The 25,845-nt window shown below is 35.6% G+C and overlaps 1 protein-coding gene and 1 long non-coding RNA gene across 4 annotated transcripts in view; both read left to right on the forward strand.

Moving 5' to 3' along the window:
- SGCZ (sarcoglycan zeta) overlaps window positions 1-25,845 on the forward strand; it is a 261,003-nt gene that overhangs the window by 119,231 nt on the left and 115,927 nt on the right. The gene's annotated exons all lie outside the window — the stretch shown is intronic.
- Window positions 1,125-23,230, forward strand: LOC117244265. Its single transcript, XR_004497013.1, has 5 exons — window positions 1,125-1,227; window positions 19,506-19,611; window positions 20,805-20,906; window positions 21,097-21,249; window positions 22,237-23,230. It is a non-coding gene; the product is annotated as an uncharacterized LOC117244265 (long non-coding RNA).

Here is a 25,845-nt window from a genome sequence, read left to right on the forward strand (position 1 = left end):
TATCTACATGTATATTATAAACAGAACATTTTAGAATTTTTCCAAATTCACAACTGTATCTGAAAAATGTTATCTCAGTAAAATGTCTTGACAGCCCACCTCTTTTGACTCCTCCAAGTCATTGATAAGTACACTGAAACAAGAGGCCCCTGTGGTACACTGCTTGTCAGGGTCTCCAGATAGAGGATGAGCGTTAGTCGCTATCCTGTGTATCTAATTCTCCAGCCCACTTCTACTCACACACTTACCCACTTGTCCACAACCTTGGATTGTCCTTTTGCTCTCTTTTGAAGGTGGGTGCAACTGCTGTCTTTCTCAGTTGCTGTGGACTTTCCCTGATCTCCATGACTTTCCAAAGATGATAGTGAAGGGCCTGGCAGATACATCAGCCAGTTTCCTCAGCACCCTCATTCAGCCCATTGGGTCATGCTGATTTGTATGAGTTGAATTCTCCCAATTAGTCCTTGTTTCAGTCCTCATCCACTGCTGGTAGCTCATGTTTTGAACTCCTTCTCAAAGGAGAGGGGCCAGGAGGACTCAGGTGGTAAGGATGGGTCCCCACTTTGTGCAACAGTTACTTGAAGGGCTATGCCTCATCGCATTACATGCAGCAATTATTATCTCATAGGTAATGTTTAATATATCTCTATGTTGTCTGAAAAAATGAATCATCTCCTGTGGCTTTTCCCCTCTCTGTCTCTGTATTATCAGTATATGTAAAAAACCCATAAACCTGCTGTTTAAACTTTAACATTTACTATTAAAATTCAACATTTTGCAGCTGTGAGAAATTCCTGTTTTGATGGCTTGTGTCTTTGAATTTTTCATGTAACTGACTGATAAAATAGCTCACCTAATAAAATCTAAGCTAAATTTAAATTCATTACCATTGTTTGTAGGCTTAGGCTTAGATAAACAAAAGAAGAAAACAGATTCCTTATTTTTGTTTTTGTTTGGTTATTTTATTTTTTTTTATTTTAACAAAGTAAATCCTCATCAGAACCCTGCTGTTAGTGATTGCCAATTACCTGCAACTGCAGGAGCACTGGTAAAGCATTGCCTTAATTAGGGAGGCGTAAAAATGCCCTTGGGATCTAAGCAAGCATAAATGTAGCTGAAAGGTTCTGTTTCTCCTTGACAAGCACAAAAATTTTGTGCAGAAACCACTGATAGACATTTGTGAAAATACCTTTATTCATCTCCTCTGAATATTGTTATTCAAATAAGGTAAATTCACCATCTCTATATTAAGGGGTTTTTTAATTGTATTTTCTTAAAATACTGGTTTTGCAGTCATAGGTGGGTATACCGTTCCCCTTCTTTCAGATTTATTTGCTATACAGTATTTCCTAACTTTCATGAATGGGAAAAGAATATTTCTTCTGATACATTGTAAAACAGAAAATTTGAAGCAGTCAACTTCAAGTTAAAAAGAATGAAACTAGTTAACATTAATATTTTGTTCATTAACAAATTAGTCATTAACATTTTTTTGGTTTTAACACCATCCAGAAAATTAAACTCCAGGTAAGCCACTCACTTTCCTCTGCCCTTTTTTTGGTAAGGATAATAAATGAGATTATAAATTGAAATAGCACTTTTCTAAAAACATACTAACAGCAGTATTAATAGCAAAGGTATACAAAAGGGAAGGTGGGAGCTGGTGGGCAGCAGAAGTTCAGCAGGGGTTTTAAGGGGACTGTCCTGCTCTGGCAGAAATGGCAAAATTCTGGTTTCCAGCGCCTGCTGTTTCCTGCTAGAACCCAGTAGACCAGCGATGATGTTGGAGGTATTGAATAAACATTGTGGTGACCTCCACTCAGTGCTGAAAAACTCCACCAGCTCTCTTTGTAGCTAGGACAACACTGCAGACCTAGCTGGTTTTAATGTCCACTTTTCATGGTGTTACAAACCTTATGATGATGATTAAATCTTTGATGTTTCTTTTTGCTATATACTTTCAGGATGTGTAATCCTGTGGCCCTAGGAGGTGTGGTGTGAACTGAATTTGGAAGAAAGATGGTGAGGGTGGAGGATGCCAGCTTGATTCTGGAGAAAGCAATGCCTTATTTGCTAGGTCCAAAAATAGGTGTCTCTGACTCTAAAGTCTGAAAGTAAAAGAAAAAACAAAACAGCAGAAGATAAATATCTCATAAAGTAATTGAATTTCACTAAAACATTACCTATTACTGTAATATTATTTGTTTATTACTGAAAAAAATGTTACCTGGCTCCTTTTCTGAGTACTTCTGTGGTTTTTTTCTGTATGAATTGTATGAACTGTGAGCTTTTTAGCCTTTATTTTTCTTCGTGATTTTAGGTCTTTTTGTCTCTACAGTACTCTTTAATTTTCAAAGCATTGTAGCTGCATATTTCACAAGGACATTGTTATGACACAGTTCATTGGGACAGTATCTCCAAATTCCAATTTCTGAAGAGGGGATTTAATTTTATGAGGCTTTTTGGAAAAAAGAAATTGAATTTTGGATTTAGTGATACTTTTTATGGCTTCTTGGCCACAATGGACAGCAGTGTTGTGCAATGGTACAGAAAGATCAGTGTGTGTTGGCTTTTTTTCTTTTATATTAATTCAATTGTGTGGAATATTGATTTATGCAGTAGTCTGCGCTTTATGTAGTTGAGAGTGACAGTCTGGTGTCCCTCTGAATCAGAGGGAAATCTGCAAGTGATCCTGCTAAGTCTCACTGATTTTGGAGGAGGGAGTGTTCTTGTGTTCAGCTGTTAATCTTGCTTATTTTTTTATTTCACCCTGCAGAAGGATAGCATTTCTATATTTTATGTATAGAGTTATGAAAAATAGTAATATTTTTATGATAAAATACTTTGAAAAGTGAAGCTGGGATGAAGTAAAGGTATAAAAGAGTACTGCTGGCACAGATTCCTCATGCAAAGAATAGATGTCTGGACTTGGCGTTAATTTTGCATAATGCAATTGAATTTAATCAGGAAATGTTCACACTGAGTATTTAATTAGACTCGAGGTGATCAATCTTGGTAGGGACTTTGCTAATTATCAAGTGGCTGAGTCACTGAAGAAAGTCAAAGTAATGCTTCAGAGGACTGTACTTCACTGAGGACTTTGGATGTGTGAGCAGAAGTTTTTAAGGTGATAAATGTTAAAGAAGGTTAATAAATAGTTTATAGTTAATAATGAAGTTGCAGGAATAATAGATGGAGGCACAGACATGTGAGAGACTGGAACTGTAGCCTACAGTAATTTGTATAAATTATAATTGATCCTCTAAAAAGCATGTAGAGGCTAAAATTCTAAGCAGAAATAGCTCAGAGAAAAGCTGTATCTCTCTGACAAGGCCATGTTAGCTCTAGATTACAACACTAAGAATGATTTTCTTCTCCTTCCTTCACATATCTCTGGTGTATTAAGTGGGAATTGCGTAGACCTAGATATGCTTTTGCAAAGCAAGCCAAGTGCATGAAGACTCTCCCAAAATGTGATTACAAGAAAGGGTGGGAGAAATACTGCAAAATCAGCATCTCTATTTCTCAACTCTGACCCTCTTTATCTAAAGATCTGTGGCATTCCCTTAAACTGTGCTGTTTCTGCATGGCTTCTGTTAATGCTTTGCATTTCCCCACCATTCCAGCATTTTTTGAAATTTATTTTTATGGTGGGTTAGGAATTGCTCTTGAGTTTAGTGTTCCCTGTAAAACCACAGGCAGATTACTCTCCCCCTTCTCCAGTTGGAGGTAAAAAAGGCAAAAATCATGGGTTAAGAACAATTTACTGTGAACAAAAAATGTTAAAAAAACATTTTAACAGAAAAAATATTAATGACAAAAGGTATGAGAAGAGAAATGATTCACAAGAAAAACACATGACAATAAATAATGCTGGACATCTCCCTCCACCACATTCTCTCAACCTGCAGGAAGCTTCTCCTCTGAAGCACTCATTTTCTTATCATCCTCAGCAAAGACCTGAGGAGGTACAGAAAAAAATCTGTCCTAGTAGCCACACCCCTTCCTGGCTACTGCAACAAGTTAACACTGTCCTGGCCCAAACCAGAGCAGTTATTCTATACCATTTAAGACACACACAAAATGCTAGGTTGGAACATACCTCATTTCTCAGACTTGGACCTACATGCTCTGTGCCTCTACCAAAAAGCTTCATATCCACTGAAATCTGTAGCTGAACAACTGCTGTGAACTTGACATCCCACCTAGGTTTTTTTGCCATTGAATCCTTTCTTCATCCATCAAATATACAGTTCTGGTCCTTTTGTAGTCCTGAGTAAATCACCCTTCTTGTGTAAGTGCTCTCAGTTTATCACCTTGCTTCCAGTTACTGTGTCTGGCTGTGGAACTAAGAATAGTGGTAAATTGATTTCAGTGGCAGTAAAAATAGCTTCCAGCTAATTAATTTGAATTTTATTTGGAACATTATCATATTTTAAATGAAGTTGTGTGTGAATACCTGCCAGGTTTTTCAGCATAGCTAACACAAATCTATGTGCATTCTCTATTTCCCTGGGATTCTCTTCCTGCAAGAGCCTGCTTTCTGCATGGAAGATAGCTGGCCGATGCCAAGTAGCATAGAAATTTCAGGGCTTGTTAAATTATGCTTAGTAATTGTTTATTTCCATATTTAAATCTGTATACTAAAAGCTGTGTATGAATAATTCTACTGTATATGTAAATTCAAGTTCTTACTAATGCTCACATAATTTTCTATTACTTGTTTCTTGCATTCACGTTCATTATTCAATGCCTAATATTTATTAGCTTACGAGGTTTATGTTATAGATAGCTGCAAGTTTTATCTTCTTTTTGTACAATGCTAAGCACAGTTGGATTTTTACCAGGTAAACTGTAACACAAGTAATAAATCAAATGTATTGTGTTAGTGCAGTCATGAGATAAGTAAAATTAGTTTTGAAGCATTTATGCAAATAATCTGTTTTCAACAGTCCATGCTTAGATACATGTTCTACTCTCAGAATACTGAGTGCTCAAAATATTTTAATGAGTATTTGAAGATATATATATGTATATATTTATTTTTAAAGCCATAAATATTAATTTTCTTGGGAAATAGAAGATAAAATCAATACAGTGATAGTTTATGTGCAATGTGGAGTTTGACTTCATAGGCTCCTTTCAAAAGATGAGGATCCACATTTTTAGCTCTGCGCAGTTGAGACAATTGGGTGTTCTGGAGAGTGAAATTAAATCCATATGGAATCAACTATGCCTATGATGAAACTGTACTCTCTATTTTCTGTTTGAAAGAAAAATATTTTCATAAAGCCACAAGTGGGATGTTAATTTTGTTTACATTTTTTTTATTCTGAATTATTTCTGCATTATTTAATCTCCTTACTGTCTAGCCTCATCAGTTATCATTTTACAAGAATTACTCTAATCCTTAGTTGCTTTGTTGGTCACAGTGCAATAGAAAACACACACTCAGCAATGTTTTATGGAGTGTTATCAAGTTCTGTTTGGGATAAATTTCACAATTCCAAAGCCAAAAACTGACTATGGGTGGAGTGTGGTGCATTTTAACTGACAATGTAGACAAATACCTTGTGTGGATTTTGGTTTGATGGTTTGGGGTCTTAGTGGGGTTTTTTTTGTTTGTGTCTTTGGTTTTTTGTTTGTTTGGGTTATTTGTTTTGTCTTTTTTGGTTGGTTGCTTAGTTTTTTTGTTTATTTAAGGATTTTGTTTGTTTTTATTTTTTTCTTTTATCGTAATTCATGTATTTCAGATACAGATTTTCAAAAAAAAAGACAAGAAATTCATAGCAGAAAACTGTCAGGGATCACTTAACAGAACAATCTCTCCTGTAGCTCAGAAAGTACAATTATCTCACTGTTTATTGTTTCACTCTCTGCTATCCGAACCATTTTAGTAATCAGACAAATTATTTTCCTATTTGCCTGTAACTTTTTATGTTTTCTGTGAAAGTAATGTGAAAACAGATGTTCAGTGTCATTTTCACAAAACTCCAGTTGTGTTTTGTGAGGTTGGGTTGTATGATGAGAATAGTCACTATGTCTGACTGTGTCAGCCTGTGGCATTCAGGAGCTCAAGGATGTTAGCCTTGGAGTCAGCTGATTTGTTTTTTTTCTTTGAGATAATTTCCCCTACCTAAATAGATTTAATAATAAATCAGCTAAGCAATGTAATTTAATTTTAAATAATGTGAAAACAGTGGTAGTGTGTTTTAAGTGTTACTAGCATTCAAGAGCATACATGTTGTTTCTTTATTTTTAAATATGTTCCTTCAGTGTCACAGTGACTAATATTTTTCTTAAGATTATTAGTTTAACTCAGAAATAGAAAATATTTCTTTTTTGAAGTATTTTATAAATATGACTACCAGTTTTTGTCTCTGTCTGCAAAAACAATTTAACTGTGCTCTGCAGAGGTCTGTCCCCTGCTAGGGAAACTATAATTTTTAATTACTTTTAATACATTACTTAATGAGAAAATTAAACAGGGTAGGACTAATTAGTTTCATAATTGTAAGCACAGTTATTGATATGAAATTGACTTCAATTCCTTGACTAAATTTTTGTTGTTATTAGGAAATGTCCCTAATGTCATGACATATTTGAAAACTGAACATTGAATTTATGGGGAGAGAGTATTTATTTTATATATAAAAATTTTCTATAGGTACACTTAAAGTTTCAAACTTACATATGTTCTTCAACAACAGATATAGGAAAAAATAATCACAGGTTTCACATAAGTAGAATAACAAGGAAGGTAGTTAAGTCCTTCACACCTTTAAATGTTTTATACTATGATGGAGCTGGGAAAGATCCAAACCTGTCTTTATATGTCCTAAAGTTTTGGATTTTTTAACTGCAGAAATTAACAGTAAGTCATGAAATAATCCTCCATAACCTTATTTCCACTGAGTAAATTTATTTTTGTTTAGAAGAAAATATTTTCATCTACTGTGGATGGTCTTTTGTTTTCTGCTCACATATTTTGATGAAGGTAGTGTACTGTCTACATCTGCAATAAGGCACATGAACTTTAGAACTTCTGAAAACTTGGGGCCAGTGACTTAGTTAGATACCAAACAATGCATTTGGATTTTATCAGAGAAATCCTGAACACCTGAAGTATGCTATTATCCTACTCCATCCACCCATACCTAAATCCCCACTTCAAATATATCATGAAAGTCTTCTCACTGCATCCTGAGAATAAAATAATGTAGAAATGGATCATAGAATGGAAAGCTATGCCTTATAAAAAATGGCTCTCAAATATGGAAGAATAGATAAGGAACTATAAAATTAGAAGTGGAAACATTAAACTTCAAATTAGTTCTATGCACATTTGAACTGTGAATATTGCAGCTGGGCAAATGTATAAATAGATTTTAAAGAAAAAGCTTAGACCAACTAATAGAAGATATATTCATCAGTGTTCGTTAAAGAGTAGTTAAGGTCTCACCTCAGTGCCTTTATAGCTGGGAAAGTATCATTCTGCACTGCTTCTGTTTTATTATTTTTATAATCAAATGCTGCTGACGGCTGTCAGGATGGAGTGTGTTGCTGGACAGACCTTGGGTCTGGGTTAGTATGGCAGTTCTTCAGATCTCAGCATTTCTTTTAAGAATATTAAAATGTTAATTCTATCATTATGCGCTGGATTTTTTAGACCAGTTTTGGGACTCTTGGAGGGATATTTTTTACTTTGTTTTGATAAACATATATTTTTTAAGAAAGCCCTCTTACACCCATAACTGAATGTGTTGTTTTTGATGTTTTTATTCAGAAATGTTTCTTCTTTTGGATTGCTGGTGTATTTGTTTTCATTTTTCTGATAAAAGTTTTTTGACTCTGATATATTAGGATTTGATTAGAGCAGGATTTGATCTAGCCTGTAGGACTTGCTAGTGACCAGTTTGTTCATGGCCTTTTCAGAATGAAGTGGTAAGCTGGACAAATTGCTCACAACAGTCTGTTCCTGATGTGTACAATTTTGAGGGGAACTCCCCAAAACGGTGTTTAATCAATTTCTACAACTCACTGCTCTCAGCTTCTTCAAGAGAGAACTAGGATATCCTGTTCATTTTGAATCTGCTGTACTGTGTGTGCACAGTACCTGTATGATGTGAGCAGAGGAGTTCTTGTCTTCAGCCCTTCTCTGCACTTGTAACAAATTGTATGGGCTACTCAGATGTAAGTAGTGGAGATCAGTGATCCACAGAGGTTACATTTTTATCTTAGCTGTTATGAGGGACTTTTATCTATTTGGGTCTGAAATAATGTTAGAATATTATCATCTAGGATATCTCCTATCAAATGTTACTGACAGGTCCCTCACACACAAAAATACAAGATATTTGACAGTGATGTGATCTTTCATTTTTGTCCCTGATGTGAGAAAATAAAATTATTACTTATAATATTAGTACTGTGCCAAAAATACTAGAAGGACCTTTAAAATATCTGAATATTTTTTTCATAAATGGTTGCATCCCAAAATATCACATTTCTGTTCTTTTAGGTAAGGATGTCTGGTTTTCACCCAATGTTCTCTCTCTCTCTCTTTTCCTATCTATATATACTTTTGTGTATGTATTGTGATAATTTCTGTTGTTTTATATGTATGTCATGCTTTTTGGAGTTTGTTCCTTCATTTTGTTGCAAAATAACATACCTATAAAAAAGAAAATGTTGGAAACCTGTGTAAGTCAGCAGTGTTCACATTTTTCATGCTTCAGGCAAGTTACAGTGATACAGTACAAACAGAACATAATGTAATTGGTTTCCAGCTCAAAAATAATTCATCTAGTGTTTTAAAGGATATCATTTTCTCAAAGCACTGAAAGAGAGCAGCAAAACTTTTAATTAAAATCCCCTTCTATATCTCAAATTCTTCCTGAAGCAAATATTGTTAAACTTTTTTTCTTCTCCTTTTGAGAAGAAAAAATAAAATGGTAGATACTGTGTTAGTTTCTTAAAGGTACTTTGGTACATAAATAGAGGCTTTTACTTTTCTTTTATATGAGATTTATGCTATGCACATACTCATCTGTTAGAAAGTTGATGGTTTCTATATTAGCATCATCATTTCTATATTAGCATCATTAGATCACTGTGCTCAGTTGAGCAGAGAATTCCTCTTTTGTGGTGGTTCTAGTGCCTCAAGAAAAACCCAAAAGAGACTTGAGAAAAGCAAGTTATGCAAGCCACTGATACTGCAGTTATTCTCGGGCCCACCATGCAGCATTTGTAACAGAGACTATGTAAAATGCACTACTGCAAGATAAAATAGTTGTGATCATTGCAATTTAGGGCTTTTGATATAATTCTGTATTAATCTTTTTTATTCAATAAAAAATGAAATAATAAGAGATGTATCTACCAGTTTAAAAGCTGTCTAGTTAGTCTTGGAGCATAAATGGAATATCATATCAAAACACACAAACAAAACTCAAAACCTAAACACAGATCAAAATTTGCTTAGCTAGCACCAAAAATCATTAACTTTGCAACAGGTTGGAATGTTAACCTGAATCTTTTAGAAAAGAGCTAAAGGTCATAATGGATAACCTCATGTAGCATGGCAAGAGACCTATGATACGGCAGAAGATATTTAAAGACAAGGAAACTGAACTCCAAACCTAATAAAACCCTGAAACACACCTATTCTCTGAAGCTCAACGTCAACAAAAAACCCTTCAAAATTAAAAAAGTAAGAACTTTAGGACTCACTTACTCATGCCCCCACACTCCCAATAATTTGAATTTAATTTGGGGTTGATGTCCCAATGGAAATACTGGGGTGGTTCTTGCATTTTTATTCCCAAAAAAATAACAGTGAGACAAAAAAAAAACTTTAAGGCTCAACTGTACACATATGCAGTGTTTGAAAATTAATTTTAAAATTAAATACTTAGGAGCTCAATTTATTTCTCATGAGGGGGAGGAGTTGTTTGTCCTTTAGATGTACTGTCTCACTTATTGAAGGCTGTGAGATAGCTCACCATCTCATTAAAAAGGTGAATACCATCAGAGATCTTTATGCAACGCTGCTGTGCATTCTTTTCGCTAGGAAAACCTATACCTCTGTAGATATACTACATATGCAGTCTCTGAAAACCTTACTTTTTACCCCAGGATTTAGCAATTCACATTCCCTGAGCTTACAGTACTATGTTGAAATCTTTTCTTGTGAAAGCCTTTATTGTCTTTAATTGGTTTTTATTGCTTCAATCATGTCATAACTGTAGGCAGATTAAAAAAGCAACCAGCCAACCCCAAATACCCCCACAAAACCCCTCCCACCCTGTGGCGTCAGGCTGAGAAAATTTTATTCCCTGCCTTCAAGTAAAAAGACATTTTTTCCAAACTCAACTGCTGGTGCCACTTTAAAGCTGAAATCTTAGCTACAAACTCCTTACATGGTTGTTGTCATCTGTTAAATGACATAATATAAGGATCTGCTTTGTATAACTTGACTATGTAAAATGCCTGATACAGAGGAATCAGACACATTACATAAAGGCAAAACACTGTCATCATGTTGTAATGACTATACAATTGAAGTATTGCACTGCTCTTTCTACATCTCAGTCTCTGAAATAACATTCTTCATAGGAAAAGGTAGTTCATGATCAACCTATTTACTGGTATATGTATATTTCCAAGAAACCTGCTGAGTTACATTATGCAGTGCAACCACTGGATGTTGTTAGGATTCTTGGGTACTTTTATTCACCCCTGATCTAGAGTCAATTCACATATTTTTGATTCTGTAGTTATTGCTAACCAGAAAATAAAAGGGCATTTTCAAGCTAATTTAAAAAAATAAGATCATCTAAACTTACAGAAGTTTAATGTAATAATATAAATGAGATATAAATATAAGATAATAAAGAAGTAATAAGAAATAATGTAATAATACAATAATTTGTATAAATTTAGGATTCTTCCCTGACTTGCCTTACCCCCTCCCCAATTTCTAGTTTTAAAAATGTTATTCTAGAATATAATTGCTGCTAAAGCTAAATATTAATGTCCAGAAATATTTTTTTGCCTAATTATACTACTTCTTATTTAAAGAGGGGAACATAATCTGGAATTATTTAATATTTAACAAGACATCTGGCTTAATGTACAAGCCAGACTGATTCTCATTTTTTATGGTTTCCATCATGGTTTAGAATATAAAATACTTTATGAAACCAGTAGTTTCTAATTAAAGCAATGCTATTCCTCTGTCTATGAGGAAAACTTTGATGCTTTGTCATCTTGATGGAAAATGCTTTTTGTGTGTGTTTACTATACTTGCAAGCAGAGTGTGCCTGCAAAAGCTTGTACCTCAGCTGGCAGTTATTCCTGTCTGCTGCACAGTGAGCTCCAAACTACGACTTTGGACTCTGCTCATACAAGGTGCTTTCTGTGAATTGCAATTATCTGATCTTGTTGCAAAGCACGTTGTCTTACCTAGTGAATAGGTGGCTTACTTAAACTGAGCAGCACAAAGCACTTCTGATGAGTTCATATAACTTGATGGGTTTAAACTGGAAAAATACCCAGCTGGAAGATTTATGACACTTCTGTATTTCAGAAGATATACATCAAAGGACACTCTGCATCCTTATTTTACATTTTAATAGTTGAGTTTGCTTTTCCCTATAAATAATTAATACCACTAAGAATTTAACATCTGAAATGATAAATAGCACTTGGCAGTAATAATGTATTGTTTTTATGCTAACAGGGCATAATTCTACCAGCCGGAATTCAAAAGGCACGGTAGAATAAATTGTATCACCACTTGATTTATTATTATGGAAAAATGGAAAGATCAAACTCCTGGGTCTTTTCACATGGGTACTTCAGTGCTGTCAACCTTTTAAAAGGCAGAGGCTATGTTGAACCTGTCTTTTGTGTATGTGAGGCTTTCCACTCTTCAAAGCCTTTTCCAGGGACACCAGTGAACTGTCTTGCCCTACATTCTGGCAGTGGCCAGTACAGATTGCAGGAAATATTTCAGAAATTCTCTCAGTGAATGCTTTGTTACTGAAATCCTAACAGAATGGCTTTCTTTCCAGCTTCACATTTTTATTATTTAATCCTGGGCTTATATTTTGAATCACAGGGATTTAGTGCTGAATTTTTGCATGGAGTTCTACAAATTAGTTACATAGCTAGGCTGTGCTTTTTGGGTTTTTTTTCAAGTTTTAATTTACTTCTGCTCCTCTCTTTCATTTTCATATGACAACTCTCTGTGGCACTCACTTTTTCTCTGCTCTACCTCTTGCTGTGTTTTATTTTTCTGCTGTGTACCACCTTCATACCACCTTTAAAATAAATAATTTCCTTTTTTAAACCTTGTTTCTTATACACAAAGATTTAATTTCTTTAGTTGTATTTTTGTTCCATTTCTACATTACTTAATCTTACAGGAAGCGACATTTTTCAAAACTGTATACCTCTTTTATAGCAGTAAATCTTTAGAGAGTCTTCCAATTAATTCTTTTGCACACAAATATTCATGGGAATATTGATAGATGGAATCTCGAAGTCCTCTGTCCCAGCCTCCTGTATCAAGTGCCATTAAGTTCAGAGCAAGTTCAGTTGGTGTCCTGAAAAACTCCTAGTGTGGAGTGTTTCTCAACACTGTCCTCCTCTCCTAGAAAAATGGATTTTCCTAGTGTTCAGCCTTAGACTAGCAGTGTGCAATTTGTGGTGATGCACCTTTGTTATATTGTCATAATTGAGGCTCCACATCTTTGTAACAGCTCCCCGTGTAGTTAAAATGTGTGTTCCACCTCACCCTATCCACATCTTCACCAGATTGAATAGCACCAGCTCCCCCAACATCATCTTCTAAGTCATGTTTTCTGGAATCCTGATCATCTTAGTGGCCCTGCACGGAACATTCTTTGGTTTTACGTCACTCTTGAGCTGGGTTGGGGCTAACACAAAACTGGTCATCTATTCCAGACGTGATCTCATCAGGACCAAGGAGAGGGAGATGGAAATTTCCTTCAACTTGGCATATGCTCTAAGGCTTGAATGTATTTCAACAGGATTGGTGTCAGAATATTGTTTACCAGCCTGTTTGCATGCATGCCATTATTCTTCCCTTCTTTGTGTTGGTAGAATTAGATTTTTTTTTTGCCCTTCTCTAGAGCTCTGCTATTCAGCATTACCAGCTTCTCAGTTATCTTTCCCATTTAGCATCATCTATAGATTTGTTGGGGGAGGGCAGGGTATTCCATCTCCTTATCCAAGTCTTAAACAAATTTTACATTGAAGGACTAGTTATAGAGTATTTGAGTTGGAAGGGACCTTTAAAAATTAGTTAGTTCGACTTCACTGCAATGAGCACAGACATCTTTATCTAAGCAAGGCTCAAAGACCCATCATGCCTGACTTCCTTGAATGTTTCCAGGGATGGGGAATTCACCACCTATCTGGGCCAACAAGACTTTCCAAACATCATGGAGAGTGGCTTGGCAACTACATTAGCCAGTTCCCTCAGGACTCAGGGATTCATGTCATCAGGTCCCATAGACTTAACTGTGTTTACATCTGTGTTCATATGCTTAGAAACTGGTTTTTCTATTACAGTGGGAGGAACTTTCCTACCTCATCCCCATCCTGCTGTCCATCCACTGGATTGAGATGTGGGAAGAGAGGGTGCCAGTGAAGACTGGAGAGGAAAAGAATGTGTGGAGTATGTCAGCTTTCTCCTCACCCATTGTTACTGGATTATCAGTCTTGTTTATCACGGGGGCACAACTTCTTTGACCTGCGTTTTCTGGATGACATAACTGTAGAAGCTCATATTCTTCACATCTCTTTCTCAGTTAAACTCCAGGAGCTCTTTGTCCCTCCTGACCACATTCCTACACAGCCAGGCAGCATTCCTCTACTCTTGCCAGGATATCTGTCCCTGCTTCTACTGCCTGTGCATTTGCTTCTTGTCCATTAGTCTGATCAGCAAGTCTCAGCTATGTTTGTCTCTTTCCTTCCGTTCTTACCCAACTAATGGCTTGTTCTTGCAAACAATTCACAGTTCCTCAGATTCCACAGAAGAACGTGGCTGGCTGTGTCAAAAGCCTTTTCTAAAGTAGTGTTTGTCATTGTCTGCATACATATAAATTCCCACCCAGGAATCTCTTCCTGACTAGACAGACTTTGGGGTCATTTTACATGCAAGCTGTTGAATTTACTGAGCCATTTCTTCAAGTATATATGACTCAGAAATTTAATTAGTCAGACTGAAATTATTGTCTGCATTAAGTGACTGAAATGTTTTGAAAATTGAATATAGCTCAGTGTTCATGTTAATTGTTATAGAATGCTCTGTAAGTTATGTCATTTTTCTAGAATGGTTTATATTTTTGGCTGCTATTAAGCATCAATCAAAAATAATCTACCGTTCACAAAATTTTCAAAACATGCAATAATATTGAAGAAAATGTTATGATAGAGTTGATAGAAAATCACTGTGGAATGTGTAGAGGTTGTTAATTACTATATTTGAAAGGAACATAATCTAGTACACATAGAAATAAAGGTGATTTCACACAAAAAGCCTGAAAACAAACCAGCCATACAAACAAAAAAAAACATACAAACAAAAAAACCCACCAAAAACCACACAAAAACCTCAAATATAGCCTAAGTCAACCCACTGAGAGTGTTTTGAACCCAGCAAGTTTAGTTGATGCCGAGATCATTGCTAAATAAAAATGAGGAATGAAAAGCAGGTCAACTATGCAGTAACAAGTTGCAAGTAACAAGCAATGGGTTTCCTAAGTTACAGCTCAATGGAAAGAGACTTACTGGAATGAAACAACAGATTTAAAGGGGCATGGAGTAGCAGCAGAAAATCATAAAGGTAAGTGAGGTAAATAAGGGTGAGAAATGAACAATTAGCACATCAAAATCCACATTCTTTCGCCATATTTTAGGCTCTAAGGATTTATGGGGGTTTTATTTGGTTGGGTTTTTTTATATCAGCCATTTCACAATCATATTTATTATAGGAGAATGAGAAATACTGTATTTCAATTGGTGGAACAATATTACTACATAACATTAAATGTTTGAATATAAATAAAATATATATTACTCATTTTAGATGTTGGCAGAGGTCTGGAAAAACTCCTTTGAATTTCACTGTTCTAATTATCTTTATAAATACTGACCTTCTTTCCTCCCTGAGTGGTTTTATCTCAATAAATTTTCACACAAATTCATTTTTGTAACTCCTGAATAAAATGGCTTAAAGACATCCCTTTAAAAATATTTTTCTAATATTTTTCTTATTCCTCTTCTTTGTGTTTTTTAATTGTGTATGTGTAGGGGAATGCAATGTGCTTTTTCTGCTTTGCAACTATAGTTTAGTTTAATAAACTTGTATCAAAATGATAACTATGCTGTGTATCTTTTATTTTTGTGGATAAATTATAATTTTCAGGCAGTATTTTCTCTTTTTTTGAAGTCTTTATTTTATTTTCTGGAAAAAATAGTTTGAGAAAAGGGGATTTAGAGAGGGTATTTACAGACTTGATACAACCAAGTATTATTTCTGTAGTTTACTGTTCTCCTTTTATTCCCAGAATGGAAGGAAGATGGAAACTAGTTTAAGTTTTCTTTTCAATTTTTTTTCACATATACTCAGTTTGATGTATTGTAGTATTGAAAAGCTTGTCATTAATAATTTTTAAATCTAGGCCTTCAACCCTTCTCAGTACTTCTAATTAATCATTAGCATGTACTGTCATTAAAAAGACATTAATTTTGATGTATACTAATGCCAATACAAGATCAAATTAACCTAATAAAACAACATATAATCTATTCCAGACCTCTGTGTTATATTCAGCCTGTGCCAAAGGGAATAAAAAAACAGACTTGCCAACAATTTCTTGTTATTTAAAACTGAAACCTGTGTGATATATTTATGCAGAAGAAAAATAGACATATTATGTGTACCTATTAACATTTTGTTTTATTACTCTTGATTCAATCTAATTTCTTACACATGTAAACTTAGACTCTAATCTCAGGATGGTACTGCATATATTTTATCTCAGAGTCTGTAGAGATAAGATACCAGATTTTTTGAGAAAAGAGTGCATGGTAGAGATTACAAGGGAAAAGAGCATTAGAATTCTGGTACCATGTTGCTTATTTTATGTAGTCCTTTATTTATTCCATGTTCATATTTGTTTTCAGGGTTTTTTTCCTCCTTCTAATATCATTCAGTGGCAGCTTTAATTCATTATGCAATTGTTAAATACATTCTTGAAATATACTGTGAAGTCTCAGATATCAAGAAAACTTGTTTGTAGAGTAGGGTACTTCAGCCAATGCAATCTGTCTTCCTAGAGTGCTCTATAATAGTGCAGATACTCAGCTTTATGTGACCATATCTGTCAGTGTGATGCTTATGAAATAGCAATGAAAAATTCAATTAGCATCTGAAAATACATTCTGGAAGATGTGCCTCTCTGAAAATCTCTTAGTTCTTGATACAATTGAGTTTTTTAAGCTCTTTTTGGTGTTGACAACCGGGAGCTTGTAGACAGAATACTTTGATTGTGAGAACTGAGGTTAACAACACATTTTTCCTTCTACTTTTTTCATTATTATGTAAATTGTTTGTAGTGGAGATAGGGACTAACATGACTCTGAATGTTTGTAAACTTTGGATTTATAAAGTCAGAAATGTACAGTTAGGATGCTTTTTAGTCTGCATATAGCATTTATTAAACCTTTTAAATGTACCTTCTTGAACATTTCGAGAAAAGTGTGCATGATGCAGTGGTAGTACCAACCTAAATGATGACTTATCTATAGCTTTGTTATCAGTGCATCAAAGGACAGTACCTATCTGCAAGAAAATCTTCAAAGCTCTGGGCAACCTCAGCGTAAGGATAATTAAGTAAAAATTGTTGAAGGAATCAACTCAGGTTGCTTATGGTTTCCCTTTCTGTGTGAATATTATGATAAATCTTTGGCTTCTATTATAAGAATTTTAAATGACCTTCACATTTGACCAGGTTGTCATTATAGGGTTGATTTTCATTATGGAGGAAAATAAAAAGACAAAACACTAGGTCTAATCCTTTGTCACATTTATATTATTTTTAAAAACTTTGTTAAGATATTAAAACTCGGATACTGAACATTACATTACATCTATTTGCTGAAATACTGACAAGAAATGGGCATCAGAAATCTCAGTGCCTTCGCCTGACCCATAATTTCCCTTGCAGCAGGCACTAGGTACCTCTTCACTCTATGAGCTTCATGTTAGTTCAGCATATTCCAGGTTTGAGCCTTGACAATATGTTCTGTTCTCTTTTTCTGTAATGCAAAAAAATTAGATCAAGTCCTCAGCTTTCAAATTTAAGTAAGGTGCACCCAAAGGACTTGTTTTTTTACTGTAAGGTTGAACAGGCACTGAAAAAGGTTTCCCAAGGAGTTAGTGGAGTCCCAGTTCTTGGAAGCAGAGCTCCAAGTGGAGAGTGACCTGAGCAAGCTGCTGTAGCTGCTGTGAGCACGCAGTAGTCTGGATGAGTCAAACACCAGAGGTGCAGCCTGGTTGCAATGATTCTGTGTTTCTATTGCTGTTTTAATTGACTGAAGGAATACATGCACCATTACAGATACTGCATAAAAATATTTTCTGTTATCTAAGACACACTTCTAAGTTTCCATGGTTTTTAGACTTGTTTTTCAGGTATGTGTGAGATAAGTTGATAGGTTTGCATACCAGGCAGATCAAATATTGTATATTATGTCTTTGAAAGCCTGATGCCCTTTTCTCTATTTGAGTAATTCTTGCTTTATTATTTGACAGCTGCACTCAGGTCTGACTGTGGCATACGGATATCTTCATTTTGCAGTGTGCACAGTGGTACACTACTTACAACTGAATTCGTGCTTTCTGGGGTTTCATTTCAGTTTTCTGTTAAATAATCAAACAGATTGCCCTCAGCCTATTGTCAGCCCAGTTTTTAGGGCCTTTCTTCTTTTGTTTTCCATTCTGTATTGAAAAAAATACCCTCTCACTCTTCTCCTCTGAGTGTTGAGAAATATAAGTAAATAAAGTATGTGAATAATTTACTTGTAAATAATTTATTTGTAGTGCATATTTAATTGCACTACAGAACAACTTAGGTAGGTATTGAAACTGCCTTACTGTCTGCACAGTAAGAAATTATGCTTGTTCCATTGTTCTGCTACTTCTTCCACAAAAAACACCCCACACATACAGTTTATGTCAGTTATTTAGACTAGGCAGAGGTACTTTGTTTAGTACCTTGTAGCAATAAATAGTATTCCTTTTGAGCAGTAAAACTGTCAGTTATTTATGCTGTGATCACTACAGTAATTTTATCCTAATCTTGAAACAGTCAAAGCAAGTATAGTTCTTATACCAACTAACTGTACATACATTTTTCTGAATAATGAAGTCAGCAATAAGTGTTGAAACTTACATGTTAAATTTGTTTCTCTTTGGATTCAAGGGTAATATTAGAACAAATTATGATGCCTATAACAACCAAAAAGGAAATCACTGAAAATTCAGATACTCTTCATTCTTCGTCTCTTATAATCATCTTCCTGTTTTGGTTTTTTAGGGTTTTAGGATTTTTGGGGGTTGTTTTTGGTTGTTTTGGTTGGTTTTCTTGTTGATGAGGGTTTTTTATTAATATTAAAAATGTTTGAAAAAATATGCAGATATGCTGCATTTGGACATCTGTAAGATATTGTATGGAAACCACATTCTTATTTCCATTTCTCTGCAGATAGATTTTGTAAAATACTGTAGATAGTTAAAGTAAAATACTGTAGATACAGTAAGCATGGTAAAAATACATTCTGTGAAAAGCAATGAAGTATAAATTTTAATGTATTCTACCATCTTTTGATTTTTCTTTAATTGTGTGGCTTAGAATTGTGCAGTGTTATAGAGTGGGCTTAAAAGAGCATTTTGTACAAGGATTTCCTCAACAAAGATGAGGCATCTTGTGAAGATACATACTGTGTGTAATAGTTTCTGCATGGAAATCTAAAAAGAATTATAGAGAGAATGCCAGGAAAAGGTTTCCAAATGTCAGCTGCTCCACAAGTTGCTGCAACATAGCTTAACTGTGCAACATTCTTGATATGTCTGTCCAAAAAGTTATTTAAAATTTTTTGGAATGGATATTGCACAACCTTGCAAGATCTTTCTGGTCCAGTTTTTAGAGTCTAATTATTCTACTGACATACACTTGATTCTCAGTTCTTTCACTGTAAGTTCATTGTTTATTGTTTTATTATCAGTAGGCATGAATCATGTATTTTCGCATTTTATTATCGTGCACTCACTTTCTCTTCACCAGTTTAAACAATGTCATCAATTTTAGCTCTTCTTTGTACGTCTCTCTAGTTTTCCTCCCCTCTTATTATTTAATGTTTATTTGCATTGTCCCTTGTGTCATCCTTATCCTGTTTTGGTTTTTCAGTGCTTTTGCATCTCATAGATCTCATGGGCATCTTCCAGCTTCCTTCAAATAGCTTGTTTGATTATCTCTTCTGGTAGAGTTCATGATATTTTTCAAAGGATTCAAGGTAAGTTGATCTTTACTGCCACTCTTTTGCCTTTTAAAAGATAAATGCCAATTCTGCCTTCTAGTTTTCACCTTTACAGTTTGCTCTCATCCATCCTTTATGAGCTCTCACAGACTTTGTACTCATAGGCTGTATAACTATGAGCCACAGAGCAAAAACTATTGTGGTGCAATATGAATAAATAAGTAGAAAAAATGGTTTGAATGAAGGACCCAAAAGCTAGAGTAGAGGTAAGCATATTTATTTACTTTAAGATTACTCTGGTGCCCTGGAAAAAACATCCCTGTTGTACATGTTGCTCAAAGACAGCCAAAGGAAAGCTGTTTTACAGACTCTTGCTTTCAGATGTCCAGGCTTCCTGGTGTTGCTTCAGCAAGTGCCAGAGCATACTTTCATCTGTTTAGTGAAGGTGACAGGAGCATATGGGTCTTCTCATTCCCTTTTCCATCAAAGCAAGTCTTATTTTAGTTGTTCAGTTAAATGCAACACATAATGCCTGTTGCTTCCTAACTTCATATTTAGGTATTGAGGAGAATGGAAGAGATGATATCTTAAGTCTTGTGGTGGAGGCAAATGATCAAGTGGACACCATGAAATTATGGCTTTCAATGTCTCAGTTGTTCTCTTGTATGAGGAAGAGGCAGGATAAATGAGAAAGGATGTGCAGTTTTGTGTTTGGACGGATGGAAGTTCAAAATCCTGGGGACAGCTCACAGTAGATGCAGAACTTACGGACACAAAGTGACATAGCAGAGACCCTTGACCATGATCTGGTACTTTGCAATGTATTGAATCTTCTGTGAGACCAAAGAATTTGATAGGAAAGGAGGGATGGAAAAGGGAAAGGATTGTTAATTTAGGAAAAAAAAGAGAAGAAAAGAAGACAGGCAGGTGAGACAAGCAAATCAGAAAAGTATTGAAGAGGGATACAGCAGCTGAAGCTAGAAGAAAATATATTCAATCATAGAAGATCTTGATATAATATAAAAGAATACCTTAAGCTTGAGGCAATCTGTGTGAACTGGTTACTGCCTTGAGACCTTTAGCCTTTTCAGTGGTACAAGAAGCAGAAGGACACAGGAGGTCTCTGTGATTTGAGAGCATTCTGTTGGTGCATGTGCACTTGGTACTTGCTGTGGGACTTGCTTGTGCTGCAGATCACACATTGATTCAGACCTTTCTGTTCCTTTTAGAGACTGTTGCTGCACTTTGAACAGATCTTCTGATTTAATTTCATCCAAAAGGAATCCCCTTCACATGCAGAAAAACTGCCCCACAGTGTGAGCCAACATGGAGTAAGTGGGGAAACGAGGGATTGCTACACTCTACTGCTCTGAGCTATGTCACTGTTGTAGACACCTTTTAGCTAATATTTTATCATTTGATGATTTTGTATATCGCAAGATGAAGTTCATTTCACCCAGTGGGCTTGAAAATACCTAGGTTATACAACTATTCATAAATGCATTCATCCTTTCCTTGCAGGATCTTAATCCTTTATCACTGGTGCACCAATTGAAACAGAAAAGCAATTTATTTTGACCTTTCGACTAAAGAAGAAATTTAGAAAACAGAAAAAAATGCATAAGAAATGCCAGTATTCTTCAGTATCTTTCAGAAGCCTTTCTTCTCCTTTAGGTAAATTGGTTTGTTAAAGAGCTACCACTTCACGCTAATTTCCTTTTTGCCTTCAGCAAATCTCACAGGAAATTTTAACTAAGAGTCCTTTCACTGGAGTTTGCCTTCTTGAAAAGCACTGCTTTTACTTTGAATTATTTTCCTTCTAATCTAATTTTCAATAATTTTGTCCTTTTGTGGCCAATTTCAACTACATTGCCACCTAGTCTTCCCATTCACTCTTCATTCTCTGTTAATTGGAGCCAAATGGGAACCAGTGCCTACCCACCCTTATTACTCCTCATGAAAGCATTTCAGGAGCTCCCTCTTCATCCCATCTCCTGCTGTATTCATAAAAGATGTTAGCCAGTAACCTATATTATCACTGAGGTCTGTGCTCTTGTTTACTCTTCACAAATACAGTATCTAATTGATCCTTCCTGTCTTTGGGGGAAATCCCAAAGTGGTAATGGGTTTTTTTGTTTTGTTTTGTTCTCTAAGTTTGTACATGTCCTTTGCAGTCTCTTAGCAGTTCTTTCTCTTTTTCGGTCTGAACCTTAAAGCAAGTGAATTTATCCATGCTCCCTTACTGTTCTTCCTCAAGAAGATGTACTACATGAATTTGAATTCTTCAACCTCCTTCTGTTCTTAGATTGTTATATTATTACTATCATTACAAATCAGCTGTATGAGGTAATAATCAGGTGGCTGATGAATCTCAAATCCAATCTAACTCATGATTCTTGGTGTTAGTGATGTACAGCTTCTGTTCTGCTAGTTCTGAGATGGGTTCTACTTTTGCTGTTGGGGATTGGACCATTTGTTTCCTAAATCAGCTGCTTTGGGGAGTGTCCATTTCAACCTCTGGGTCTGGTACTCCTGTATCCCTTTCCAGCTGGTCAGCCACTTTTTTACTGGAATTGTTCATGCCTAATGTTATTGATATCCTTTTGTGGGCTTCTTGTGACATCCTTTTTGGGCTTCTCTGTTTCACCACTTTGTTTATAGGTCTTGTGCCAGTTTTCTAAAGGATATGTGCAAGGACTCTTTCATTTCTGATTTCTGCTATTGGAAGATACATGTCTGTGTTCCCTGGTTTCAGCACAGAACCTGAACAGAAGAATTTCCCTCCACAGTTCCTTTGTGGGTACAACAGCAGGTAGCTGTTCTGTGTCTAGCCTGCCTCCTCAGGGCTGTAGGCAGAAAATGATCTGATGACAAAGATTATTCTGATGCTGTGATTTTAAAGGGGGTAAATTGTGATACTAAACTTCTTTCTAAAGTCCCTTCTCCAGTCTGTCTCTAAAGTTTCCCTGTGATGAAAGTTAGTGAGCCATTGAAGTGTCGATTCACAAATACTTATCTTTCATTGTGCTTCTGTGATCAGTTTAGACACACCGTAGGAAATTTATGATATCTGAAAACCCACTATCATCCCTCGAAATGATGCAGTACATTTTTTTTTCATGTTTTCTTGTGAAATGATCCCCTTTACACGGCTTCTCCTATTTGCCAACATAACTGATAACTTCTCAGTGATTTTTGCCATGCTGAGCTATATGCAAAGAGATTAGGTTTTTCCATTGCGGTTTTAACACTCCTTGAAAAACGAAGGTTAGTATTTTTACTCCCTTTGCACTGCAGAGAAGGAACTGGAAGCTATCATTTAGGAGATGAGTGTTCTATTGAGCGGGTTGTTAGATAAAAGAGGAGCTATTTTCTAGCAACTTTGTGGCATTTCTTACACTTTCATTTTCTTTGCCCTGATAGCACAAGATGGATCTCTGCAGCAAGCTACTTTGCTCTTTGTCCCATTTATATTATTGAGTGTATCAATGGAACAAGGTTTTGTTTATTGCAAGATGTGTAGAAGTTCTTTTGAAAAGCATGCCATGTTTGTACTGTAATACTAAGTAACTGTTGAAACGTAGATAATACTAATACTGCAGTGTTATATAGTCACACTTCTTGAATAGTAAACTTGTTTGATACAACACTTTTTCCTCATGTGAAAATAATAATTTTTCATTTTGACTGTAATGGGTTCCTTAGACTGAACTGCTTTGAAAATTGATTTCTTTAATGTTCTTTAATGCTACAGTTTGATCAAGGAAGCAGTGTAATAGGTGTTATTTAATGATATTTGTTTTGTTGTAAGAAAAGCACACTTTGCTAAATACAAGTGCCAGTCCACTGAAGGATATGCTTGGCTGTGGGTACTTCAGTACCTCCATGGGATGGCTGATGAGGTTATTGTAAGTTAAGTCTTTATAATGAATACAGAGTATAGTATAGCAAAATATTTAGGAAGGTACACATGCCTTAGTGTAAGAATGTAAAAAATAAGAATCAAATTTCTTTGGATGCTAAATTCTAAATGGGGGAATATTTTAAATCTAGGACTCAGATCTGTAGGTGAGAGTCTGAGCTTGTGAAGCTTGTCTTAAAATGGCTCTCAGTCTTTTGTGATGGAAAAGAATGTATTTTAATATTTAAAAAAGTCTTTTGGGGCCATGAATGTGTATTAAGGATTTTGAGGGCAAACTACTTAATTTTTTTTCCAATAAGTTTTTATTACTTGTATGAACTGGATGCTTACCTAGAAAAGAGCAACCATTGGAGTAATGTGGTTCTACTCTTATATCAATAGACTAGTCATCACATAATAAGGAGGTAAAAAAAAAGTTGTCCCTTTCATAGACATGGTAAGTACTCCAGTAAGTGCATAAAAGAGAAGCTATTGTCTAGCCAGTTTGTGGAATCCAATATTTAAATTCATTAGTTCTGATGACAATATCTGATTTGTAGCATATCATCAGTCAGAATCAGAATAATATTGCAGAAATACCTGACATGCTGAAATCAACAAGTGAGATATTTTTTCTCTGCTTAGCCATGGTAAGTGTTCACAAGCTATGCTTGTTCTGTTTTTTTTTTTTTACTCTACTTTGAGAGATATGGGTGATAAAGGCAGACTAGAAGCAATGTGAAGCATTAAGATGCAAAATAACATACAAAGAAAATGAACTGTGATTATTTAGTCTAAGCAATAATGTATCTGAAGGGCAGACAAAAGAAATTGCATTATAGCACTGGAGTTTCAGGCTATGTATGAAGAAAATACTTTTAAAGATAGTAGAGGCAATATAAAAACTTGCCTAAAGAAGATATAGAATCTGCCTTTAAGGGAAGCTAAAGAGAAAACCAAACCATTATGTCTGTAGTAGCTAAGGTAGAGCTGACTTTGCAGTAGTGCAAGAGAATAATATTCTTTACAGAGCCTCTCCACTAAGCCCACCACTCAATTCAAGACATGCTTTATCATTTTTGAATAGGTATAAATGCTGCCAGAATAGTTACTAATGCTTATTTAGCACTTGTTTTTTCTGCTGCCCCACTTACTGATTAGTGTCACAAGAGCTGAAGTTTTGGTTTTGTCAGCCTTATTGAAAGGGCAAGATGCAAACATGAAAAGCACAAAACACATAATTGCATTAACACAAGCTATTTCATGCATGTGACTGAATGGATTATAAGGTATTGCAACCCAAATAATCCTTTTACTTCTCGAAATCTAGACAATGGTGCATTAGTTCAGTGTAGTTCACTGGAATACACAATAAGGGAAGGTCCTAAAAATTGTTTGTAGAAATTCCTAGAAAAATGTCAGAACCTTGTCTCTATTTTAGTTGTCATATGTGTACACAACAAACCAATGGGGCTGTACAATTTTCTTATTTTTTTTTCTTATGGGTAAATATTTTTTACAGGTTTATCAAAAAACATTGACTGCTTCTGTATAGAACATATTTGTTTGTCCTCTTATATCAGTTTTTAATTTTTGTTTCTGAAATCAGGCACTTACTTGAAAAATAAAAGAATAATATATGATTAAATTTTCAGAATGACTAAATTATCTTCAAGATTTTGTGCTGAAATTACAACCAGGACTCAAACAGAGGGAAGTGGATTAAATAAACTGTATAATTTATGTGGACAAAATAAACACACCCACACTCAATACTGCTGGCTCCTGGACAGTTTGTTTTCAGCAGGACCCCGAGGTCCCTCCCTGTGCAGCTGCTTTCCAGCAGGTCAATCCCTGTGCTGGTGCCTGGGGTTACTCCTCCCCACGTGCAGAACCCTGCACTTGCCTTCACTGAATTTCCCATCTGCCCATCTCTCCATCCTGTCAAGGCCCTTCTGAAGGGCTGCACATCACTCTGGGGTGTTGGCTGCTCCTCCCAGCTTTGTGTCATCAGCAAACTTGCTGAGGATGTCTCTGCCCCTTCATCCAAGTCATTGCTGAATAAGTTAAACAATTCCAGGCCCAGTATTGAACCTTGGGGGATGCCATTACTGACAGGCCTTCAGCTAGACCCTGAGGCCACTGACTGTGACTCTCTGGGGTCAGCCAGCCCCCAGTCCACCTCACTGTCCACTCCACCAGTCCACGCTTCCTGTGTTTGCCTACGAGGATGTTGTGACACAGTGTCACAAGCCTTGTTGAAGTCAAGATAGACGACATGCACTGCTCTCCCCTCATCCCTCCAGGTCGTTTTTTCTTTGTAGAAGATATCAAGCAATGATTTACCCTTAGTGAATCCATGCTCCTGA

The sequence above is a fragment of the Parus major genome, chromosome 4 (genome assembly GCF_001522545.3).
Source record: "Parus major isolate Abel chromosome 4, Parus_major1.1, whole genome shotgun sequence".
In the NCBI taxonomy this organism is placed as follows: domain Eukaryota; kingdom Metazoa; phylum Chordata; class Aves; order Passeriformes; family Paridae; genus Parus; species Parus major.